This window comes from Aricia agestis, chromosome 10 (genome assembly GCF_905147365.1).
Source record: "Aricia agestis chromosome 10, ilAriAges1.1, whole genome shotgun sequence".
Lineage (NCBI taxonomy): Eukaryota > Metazoa > Arthropoda > Insecta > Lepidoptera > Lycaenidae > Aricia > Aricia agestis.
In genome coordinates this window covers 3,835,455-3,846,917 of record NC_056415.1, presented here as the reverse complement: position 1 = coordinate 3,846,917, position 11,463 = coordinate 3,835,455, and the positions used below count along the sequence as shown (strand labels likewise).

The following is an 11,463-nucleotide window of genomic DNA, read 5'->3' as shown; positions in this document are numbered from 1 at the left end:
AGATTTGCAGTTTTTCAGATATAGACTAACTAGAGTACCTATTCAGTATTTTATATTAAACGTTGCAATTTCACATATACTTCATTTTATTTGCTGTCTACGTTGCTTAATTAATTTCAAAACTTCAATAGAACGCCGCAACCCAACACACAAAAGAAAAAAATCCAATTCTGAAACTTCCTTACAGCATTTCAGGAGCGATCAAGGCTTGAAATAACCGGTATTGTATGCTTCAGACCACTCCACGTCCCTCTTAATTAAGGGGGGGACTGCACGACGAGCCATTCAGCGTCTGCGAAGATAACGAACCTCTCTCGGTTATTACACTGTTGCTTTTACCCTCTTTCAATTGTTTTCAATGTCAAGTGCGCTTGATTAAACACGGTATTTTTTGCGTAAGTGCGCGTTTTTGTATTTTTTGTTGATTTTTTTGGATTGTCGTTGACGTCGCGAATCGTGATTCGTAAAATGTAGAGGGTAAAAGCGACAAGTAACAAGAATACGAAATGAGGAATTGGTTTAATATTGCAAGGTTTGCATGTAGATAAAAATATAATGGAATTTCCTATGCTTACTGTGCTGCTTCCTATGCTGACTGTGATATAAAGATTTTTTATTACGTTAAGGTAAATGTAAAGTAACTCTAGTTTTGTTCAATAGTATAAAAGTTCCTCTTTTTATCTAAATATTCTATACATTTCATTTTACTAGATCTGTCGTTAAAATGCAACGATACATATAGTTTCAATTAATTAATTAAAACCATCCTAATAGGTACAACCTTGTACATGGAAAAAGCGGTACAACCATACTTGGTAAACTTTTTGTGTACGTGTTTAAACAGGATAAGTTAGTCTTAACTCTTTAAACGCATTGGCAAAACGGGTATTACCGTTAGTGAACTAGGTTTATAACTATTACAGTATTTGATTACGTGGGAGAGCCATGCTTCGGCACGAATGGGCCGGCTCGACCGGATGAATACCACGTTCTCACAGAAAACCGGCGTGAAACAGCGCTTGCGCTGTGTTTCGCCGAGTGAGTGAGTTTACCGGAGGCCCAATCCCCTACCCTATTCCCTTTCCTACCCTCCCCTATTCCGTTCACTTCCCTACCATCCCCTATTACCCTATTCCCTCTTAAAAGGCCGGCAACGCACATGCAGCTCTTCTGATCCTGCGAGTGTCCATGGGCGACGGAAGTTGCTTTCCATCAGGTGACCCGTTTGCTCGTTTGCCCCCTTATTTCATTAAAAAAAAAAATTAAATAAAGCTAATCTATACCTGCTAATCTATACTATTCATCCCAGAAAAATTTACAATGAGTATTGTATAGTTTTGGCCACCATTTAGTAATAGACACGTACTGTATATAAACGATCTCTTCGAATATAAACGAATTTTTTGCCAGAGTTTGTTGCATGATTTGAATGATATTGAAAAATTTTATCGTTGTAAATGAAGACTTGGAAATCGTGAATTCGGAATTCAAAGTGCTCGTACGTTCGGTACGTCATTAAAATCCTGCGATATAATGAGTGGTTTCGTTCTCCTCATTTTGTTCTCATTATACCGAGCGATCAAAAGAATGTTCGAGATACGGGAAATCCGAATTCAGCATCTACGTGGAACAATAGAATCATCATTTGTAATTAATGGATTTTGGTACATCAGTTCTACTCAGTACAGTTTCATATTCTACTTAGAAGAGTAGAACATTAATTCAGCTTTGTTTCTTGTTTCACCGAATTTACGTAGATTATGTTAGACTCCGTTGCTCCAAAATTCGTTTATCGCGGGGAACCGTACGTTTTTCCGGGATGAAAAGTATTCTGTGTCCTTTCCCGGGACTCAAAGTATCTCCAAACTAAATTTCAGCAAAATCAGTTTAGCGGTTCGAGCGTCAAGAGGTAATAGACAGACAGACACACTTTCGCATTTATAATATTGGTATGGATTATATTTTTCTAATGCAAGATCATTGCGATCCGCGTTTCATCGAGTTCTTGTAGATTATGTTACATAATATAAATCCTCATTTAAGTCTGTTTACACAGAAACGAGACGAGGTAAACAATGCAAAATATGAATTAACGAGCTTTAGCCCGCGGCTTCGCCCGCGTTAGGAAGTATTATATTATACAAACTTTCATCCCCTATTTTAACCCCTTGGGGGTAGAATTGATCAAAATCCTTGCTTAGCGGATGCCTACGTCAGAACATCTACCTGCATGCCAAATTTCATCCCGATCCGTCCAGACTCCAGTGGTTTGGGCTGTGCGTTGATAGATCACTATGTCAATCAGTCAGTCAGTCACCTTTGAGTTTTATATATATAGATAGATAGATAGATAGATAGATAGATAGTGTAACGACGCTTGTCGTTTTCAATTTTCATTTAACTTCGCAATTATCATCACACTACAGTGTACACTAAACATTAATAATACCCCCTTTCCTACTGTCGTTTTATGTGTCATAAAAATTAAAAAGTAGCTAAAGCTTAGAAAATATTACGTAATATTATATCCATCAAATTACTCGTATAATACACGGTTAGCACAAAGAATGTGTATCATTTTCTTGCGATAGAGTCTAATGTCTTTACCGAGTAAGATACTAGAAAACATAGGTCAATGACACTAGAACCACCTAGATTCTAGAACGTTTTTTTTACACGGTTCATGCTTTGCGCATCTCCGGCGGATTGGGGACATCGGCCGGGGTATGTGGACTCCCCGTAAGATTTACCCACTAAAACACCATGGTGCACCACTTCCAGCTAAGGTATAGTTCCGGGCACGATATACCCACCGCAACTATACCAAGATATAGAGCAGGGGTTCCCAAACTTATTTTGTCTACTGCCCACTTTGAGAACAATTATGTTTTAGCGCCCCCCATTGTTTCAATTTAAAATGCATCCAGATAAAATAAATCACCCCCAAGCCTCTACAGAACGCCCCCATTTTTTATGGGCCCCACACCGCACCCCGTTAGACCTTTAGCGCCCACAAGGGGGCATTATCGCCCACTTTCGGAAAGACTGATATAGAGGTAGAACCTAGGGCACAATGTTATTGACAAAGTCTTACTCCGGTTGTTTTGCCTGCATAATGTCAGCTCTTATTGAAATTCAAAACTTGCTTACATAGCCTAGAAACGGTCCTGAAATTTTACCGTAGTATTTATTAGCAGCTAAATTCGGCATTTAGAATCGGATGCTTGAAATGAGTAAAGGCATGTAGAAGAAATTTGCATGTATATTGTCTTTATCTTAATTTCAATTTTTTTAATTTTTTAAGCACAGAATGTCTAAAACTACTATGTACAAAATTTTACACAAATGCCTAAGCGGAGCTCCTAGACGATTAATTATATTGTGCAATATCACATATTTTGCAATATTATTGACACCTTGTTGAGTTGATATTGAACACCTTTCAATCTTGTTATCAAATAAATTGTTCAATAATATTGTTCAATGATATTGCATTATAAAATTGATCGTCTAAGAGCCCATTAGCATAAAAATAATAAAATTGCAATGTTATAGAAAGTTTAATACTGGTTTTAATTCTCATTTTACTAAACTTCTGGGATTTAAATTAAGTAAGTACATAATATTACGGCAAGTGCGCGCAATCTCGACCTCTTCTTCTCTCATTCAAGCCGAAGCCGCCACAATAAGAGCGCCTTAACTAATTTAATGTAACCCTAAACGCTTGCACCGAAATGCCGCCAAGTTGGAATGCGTCACCCCTACATTAGTGACCACAATAAAACTGAAGCCTTATCGACCGGGGGTCGGCGGCCTATGATTGTACAGTACAGTCGGGAACCCAAGTGTCACATCGCCCTTAACACTCTAACAATAAGGATCAAAGTGTTATCTAGTAATGTCTGCACCTGTTCAGTAAAGTCGCGAAAGTCCAAGTGTCACATCGCCCTTACGTCTATTACAATAAGGCTCAATGTGCGAAAGTGTCAGCACCTAAAGTCAATAGCTAATGTCCTTTATGCATCGAATATAGGTTAGAATGTTCCTTGTAATTACTTATTCATGTAATCGATACTTATGCAATTTTGCCCGGCTGTGTTTTGTATAAAAGCTGATACTTTCTTTGTAACGTCACAGAACACATTAAATTCCTTGTAGACGACCTGCAAACCTTCAAGAAGAGACCGTTTTCCCGCTTTAAAGGCCAGCAAGGCACCTGCAACTCTGCTGATGTTGAGAGTGTCTATGGGCGACGGTAGCTGCTTTCTATCAGGTGACCTGTTTGCTCGTTTGCCCCCTAATTCACACGAGAAGTACATTTCTCTAAACGATTTTTAAGTATTCACTTACATGAAAACATTCAGATCAATATAAAATAAGTAACCTTATTCTAGTAAATGACATAAGTAGAAAATTGGGCCTCTGAAAGTAAGCTAATCAATGCACATGGAATTTTTGAACTTTTAATGGTCATTTTTCTACGAGCGAACAGAAGCCCAATCAAGCGGATTAAGTCGTTACGCGACAGAAAATAAACAAAGAATATTGATTTACTAGTCTGAGTGTAAATGTACGCGGTGTCTAATGTCGACTGGTCGTAGAGACTAACCGTCGCACTCAGAGTGGAACATTAATTACTTAAATGAAATTAATTCAAAATTTTGACATAAGCCCCATACATTATCTGTCAAACTCTTCATTAAATTGAAAGTTAATCTCAAGTAAATGTCTCTGAGTACGGCGGATAGAGACATAGAGACACACTATAAAGTTTTGCGTACTTGTTAACCTATAGGATCTATTTGTCCGTGTAATCGGCGCATACATATTAATCTTTCCTGCAGGCAGTATAGCCACTACATAATGCATTGTTTGACTAACGCTTGTATAATTCATACAGCACGAGACAGTTCAACGACTCTACAATTAACTCTTTACTATATGCTTTGTTTAACTGTGATATTTGGCACCTTCAAAGTAAACCAAAAAGGAAAACGTTTGAATTACAAAACCAACGTATGCCAAAAGAGTTGTGTCTGTAATTGTTAGCTTCTTTTATGAGTACCTATTGCTAGTGTTTTCTTTCTTTATTACACTTACAGTACAATTTTTTGTTATTATAATAAAAAAAAGATGAAATTTCATGTCGTCGAATGCCAATATTCTATTGACTAGTCTATATGGCCTTATTTATTTATTTGGAAAACATTCAGTAATTATTTAATTTATAGAAGGCTGTATAAAATCTAGACACCATTCACACGTTTTCACATTTAGAACGTACTAGAGATCGCCCAATGGTCGAAATTCGACCTTAGTTCCAACGACATTAGGACTACCTACTACCTATAATTTGAAAAAAATATTGACTTTATCATATTTTTTTCAATTCTTGTCTCTGGGACTCAGCTGATCTCAGACTGGCCGTGTAAGCAGAATTAAAAACTATAATCCATTTTCAATTTGTCACCTTGTTGTCAACAGACTTCAACCAAAAATAAAAGAGTATAATTCGTATATGTATAGGCTTGTCACTCAAAAATCTGTCATTTTTCCTAGTGTGTGTGTTGTAGTGTGTGTAATGTTTTATTTGTTAAAAATATATGAGTAAAGGCTTAATTTCAAAATAATATTAGCTCGATGCACTCCTTCACCATGTAAACTATAACTGTGCAAAATTTCATTCACCTACGTTTCCCCATTTTTCGTCAAAAGGGTTACAAAGTTTTTGGCTCACGTATTAATATATAGATTCTATAATTGTACTATTATGTACTCATTTAAACTACTTGGCTCAAACAAAAATCTTGTTCGAGCTTTATACTGCCTAGCATGACCCACGGAGTAAAAATGTTTTTACTCCGTGCCATGACCGCCGTAGAAATCGAAAAGTAATAGATTCCTTTTATCAATGTTACTTTGACGACAAATTTACTTTATCTATTCTATAGTGGTTCTCTTTCTATAGTGACATTTCTAAAATCTATCGCTATCGCATAATTTACTTAATAGCACCTCAAAGTTTGCTCTACAAGATGTTATTAAGGAATGCAGCCGTTAAGAATTGTGTTTACTGCACTCCCGACTCCCCGGGTACAACAGACATGTTGTCATTAAAACTTTGAGCATGCAGCTTGTGTTTTAATTTGTCTGTACGAAGCTGGTCCTCTGGTTTTGATAGTTTTCAACGTCTTAAACTAAAGTAATTTCAAGTAATCTTGGGAAAATAAAATAATTATCTTTCTTTTATAAAAAGCAAAGGTGGTTGAATGATAGATCAACAATCAACATGAAAAAGTTAAGATCTAAAAATTTACATACACGTTTTTCTATTATCTCGAAAATTTGATGAATTTATACACAATTCATCATCTACTTACAAATGGGTTTTTTAAAATAACAACTCTAGGGGTTACAAAGAAAATCAGTAAAGTGAGTAATGCTGCAACAAAAATCTAGTACTTATACAATATAGTACCTATATACAGTATGCCAGTAAATAGAGTTATCTATGACTCTATCAACGCTATTTTGCTGAATTTAGGCAGTTAAACAATTTAGCGCTCGACGTACCCGCAACTGATGTGACACATTTTGTGATGTGACATGTGACGCTGGATTTTGGGACGCGGCATGTGACGCTGGATTTTGTGACGCGACGCTGTGACGTTTGTCTAACAAAATCACGATTGCAATCCGATCACGTTTCGCCGTGACGAATGAGGTATTTCCCGCATCTAAACTCTCTACATACGACTTTTCGATCGTTTTATCTTTATTTAAAAGAATGGGAAGGGTTTACGAATTGAGAGACAATTGAAAATGATCTCGTCCCCAGCAAAAGTTTCTATGGAGATGGTTTCAAAGGGGTCTTTGTTGGAAATGTCAACGATTTTCTTCCAGAAGTGTAATTTTAAAAGTGGGATTTTTTGTTCAATAATGTTCTTTTTAAATGTGTATTTTGTATTTTAGATTCAATAATGAATATTTAATAACTGTCCAATCACAAGACTTGTAACGAATCAAGACTTATACGTGGGAGAGCCATGCTTCGGCACGAATGGGCCGGCTCGACCGGAGAAATACCACGTTCTCACAGAAAACTGGCGTGAAACAGCGCTTGTGCTGTGTTTCGCCAAGTGAGTGAGTTTACCGGAGGCCCAATCCCCTACCCTTCCTACCCTCCCCTATTCCCTTCCCTTCCCATCTCTCTACCCACCCCTATTACCCTATTCCCTCTTAAAAGGCCGGCAACGCACCTGCAGTTCTTCTGATGCTGCGAGTTGCTTCCCATCAGGTGACCCGTTTGCTCATTTGCCCCCTTATTTCATAAGAAAGAAAGAAATCACTGTCGGAAAAAGCATGAAGTGGCCTGTAGTTAGGTAATTTATAGATTTATTAATTGAACACGTTTTAATAATTTTAAGTACATTGATAATAATATAAAGTAGACCTGTCTAAACTCAGATAGAAATAAAAGCGACAATCTTTATAAATAACTTCAAAACACTAATTTTTAAAACGTGGAATAAACAATTTTCAACATCGCTTCTGTCTCAAATTAATCCAAATAGGTCGACTGTGATCTATAATCAGTGGGTCGCGAATCTAGACTAACAGAAGCCTCAACACAATCGGTCTTATTATGTTAATAAACCCAGACTCAGGGCCCGTACCACGAAACGGTTTTGAGACCCAAACAATATCGGACGACAATGCCACGTCCTGCTCTAACAACGTCATTTCACGTTTGTTAGAGTAGGACGCAACGTTCTCGTACGATTGTTTGAGTCTCAAAACCGTTTCGTGGTACGGGCCCAGAATTGAAACTTTCCATTGTAAGAAGATATTATCAAAAGAAATCGCCGTAAAAGTTTTATTGCGTTTTTACGACGTAATATGAAATATGAATACAGAATCGCTCTATCAGTAGTTTGAAGATAAGTTCTGACGGTAAAGCGTCTGGAATATAAAATTTATTACTCGACTAAAATTATAATAACTGCTGTACTCAGAGACATTTAATGGTGATTAAACTTCAATTTAATGAAGAGTTTGACAGATAATGTATGGGGCTTATGTCTAAATCTTCATTTAATTACAGTTAAGTAATTAATATTCGTCTGTGACTGCCGCACTCAGAGTGGGTGGAGAGTTTATACGTTGGAGAGCCATGCTTCAGCACGAATGGGCCGGCTCGACCGGAGAAATACCACGTTCTCACAGAAAACCTGCGTGAAACAGCGCTTGCGCTGTGTTTCGCCGAGTCAGTGAGTTTACCGGAGGCCCAATACCCTACCCTATTCCCTTCCCTACCCTCCCCTATTACCCTATTCCCTCTTAAAAGGCTGGAAACGCACCTGCAGCTCTCTGATGTTGCGAGTGTCCATGAGCGACGAAAGTTTCTTTCCATCAGGTGACTCGTTTGCTCGTTTGCCCCCTTATTTTATAAAAAAAAAGTGAAGAATTAATTTCTGAAATGTGATTAATTCAAATTTTTGACATAAGCCCCATACACTACTCTGTAAAACTCTTCATTAAATTGAAAGTTAATCGTAATTAAACGTCTCTGAGTGCGGCGGTGAGTGCGGCATCTAATCATAGAATCAAATAATACCGAATAAGCTAGTAGTACCAGTAGTACTAAGTATATTATCCTATATTATAGAGGAGGCTCTTCTAGTTTTTTTAATGTTAATTGTAGCAACCTTTTGTTTGTTTTTAAAAACAAGACATTACTGAAATAAGGATTAAGATTTAGAATGAAGAGACTAAATTATGTTTCGATATAATTTTGTTTAATAATTTAGGTAAATACTAAAGCCAAGTTGTCATAGAGTTATGCTCTCCATAATATACCGTGGCTATCAAACATTAGTAAAACATTAAAACGTACTTAATTTAAGTGGAGATCACTTCTGACGATAAACTTCTAGATATCTATGCCAGAAGCTAGTTTATCGGATACATAAATCAGGTGTCTTAATGGCTCGTTTAAATAATTTGTATTGATTTACAGTAGCAGTCGTTAGACGCATTCCTCGTCAGTACGTGTTTAAGGGTTATTTATACTTAACTAGATACGCCCGCAACGCCGTTGCGCCAAAACTCATATATCGCGCTGGAACCGTACATTTTTCCGGGACAAAAAGTATCCCATGTCCTTTCGCGGGACTCAACATATCTCCATACCAAATTTCAGCAAAATCGGTTAAGCGGTTTGGGCGTGAAGAGGTAACAGACAGACAGACAGACGGACAGACAGACAGACACACTTTCGCATTTATAATATTAGTATTGAAGTATGGATATGGAAGTATGGATGGTTTTGCATGATATTGTAAACTTGGTGGTACCACTATAGCACAAGGGCTGTTTTAAAATGATGTCCATACTTGATACTAGTCCACCAGCTAAAGGCAATTAATTTTAATCTTCCTTACTATTTATTCGTAGTATATAATATATTTTGTCTTTTTACCAATTTTTTTACAACCTAAACCTTTTTAATAATGGATATCGATCGTTGGCAACAAGCTATCATAAACTTACACAAGTCGAGCCAAACAGCTCGTTTACATGCTTGTGTTTGTGGAGGTTTGTCGAGTGCTTCCCGTGTAAACGTACCTTATGGCTCTTGCATCTCTTCATTAGAATCAAGCCAAGTGTGTCATGTGAATATAAACGAAATATATCTAATGTCACTAATGTAGAGCCGCCTTTAATACGATATTATCTCTTGTCTCTATATCCGTTTCGCCTTTCGGTGTAAGCCTCTATTACTGTATTTAAATAAAACCAGTAGTACTATCTGATCGGGTACGGAGACATTATACTTTAATCTGGTATTAGGATCTTAACTTTAGAATTTGTCCCAATTACACTGTTAGTTAATTGTTTATTAAAATATGGCGCATTTTTTTTTTAATATAAGTGAAAAAGATAACAAGATACCTATAACCTACATAATAAACTACTAACTTAACTTTCCAAGTCATGGTGAATTGTCTAAAACATAACTAAACTTAAAATACCAGTAAACTTTGTTTGAAGTTCCTTCTTTTAAACCAATCCTGTATTTCACTTTTCAATACTTGTACCATGTCTCACGGACATCAGTTAATGAAAAATCGTTCGGCTCATTTTCCCATAATACGACAAAACTCGAGTTTCATTGTTGGATACTTGTTCCTTGTTATATTTTTATTAGTTTCTATTTTAATATTACAGAAACTAAACTTGAAGCAATATCAATTATTGTCTTTTTACTTTGCTTTATTCTTCACAAAGGGCTACTTAAAATAACTAAGTTGGAAAAGATATTCTCTACATTAGTAACATAGAGCCACAAATGAATAAATAGTTACAAGCTACGTAACTAGAGTGTTTTAGTGTCTTCGATTATAATAAATTATTAATTATATTTTTATTTGTTACAGATGAACAAAGATGATTAAAGAGAAACGAAAAACAACTTCAAGTCTTCACTAAAAGGTTAGTTTTAACTTCGCAAAATCTTAAAAAATCCACTCTACATAAACCGTTGATTAATGTTTAATATTATTGTGTTTAATTTTGTTTAATTTGTTATAGTTTGGGTCCCTTTCTGTTTAATATTGAATAAAATTATTATCATGTCGATTGTCGATACTTCACCTGACAATAGTGTGAAGTCGAAAAATTTGACACACATACTTGTTGTGTACGTTTGTAATAGTTTCTCCTTTAAGCTACTTTTTATCCTGAAAAAGAAGTGCTATCGGGATATTATTTTGCTAAAAACTTTTTCCCGCGGCCTATATTATTTTTATTAGATTGTAGAAGCGAAGCCAAGTTTCAACAGCCAAACATTACACGCCCCTATAATGTTCCCCATAAAATGTTACCCGACAAAGTATGAAGGCGGAGACATTGTGACGATGAACGGTCTCGGAGACCCCGCTGTTTTACAAGCTATAACCGGCCTCGAGATTAAGTGAGCCGAGCTAACTGGGGTCATAAATACCCCCAGGACCAGATTTCATTGTTTATATTAAACACTCGCCGAAACTGTAATAAATTTTATACTGTCTTTAAATTTTGAATTATACAGTGAGTGTGGCTACCCGGCAAAGTGTGCCTGCCCGGTAAGTGCGCCATATTATAGCTATTTTTCGATAAGTACTGCTTGATTTTTCCATACTGCTGATTGGAGATTTCCAATCAGCAGTATGGAGAAATAGCTATATGGCGCACTTGCCAGGTAGGCGCGTATCACGCTCACTATACCTAATAGCTTAAAATGTGGTTTTGATTTCTGACTCAATAAATGTATGGAAAATAATAAGTATTTTTCTCTGTGAAAACTTATTACGGGCGACTTCTTTATTTTGATAATTTGGTGAAAAGCAGACCAATTCTTGTGCAACGAATCTCGGTTCGAGTGGAACCTTAGTTCTCTACTAAATGCTCAAGATGAAATCT

General features: G+C 36.5%; 1 protein-coding gene across 3 annotated transcripts in view; it reads left to right on the top strand.

Moving 5' to 3' along the window:
• The first annotated feature begins 10,437 nt into the window (after positions 1-10,437).
• LOC121730971 (protocadherin-like wing polarity protein stan) overlaps positions 10,438-11,463 on the top strand; it is a 46,098-nt gene continuing 45,072 nt past the window's right edge. For all 3 annotated transcript variants that reach the window (XM_042120229.1, XM_042120227.1, XM_042120228.1), the window contains exon 1: positions 10,438-10,494. The gene's annotated coding sequence lies outside the window, so the exon portion shown is untranslated. The remainder of the gene's footprint in view (positions 10,495-11,463) is intronic.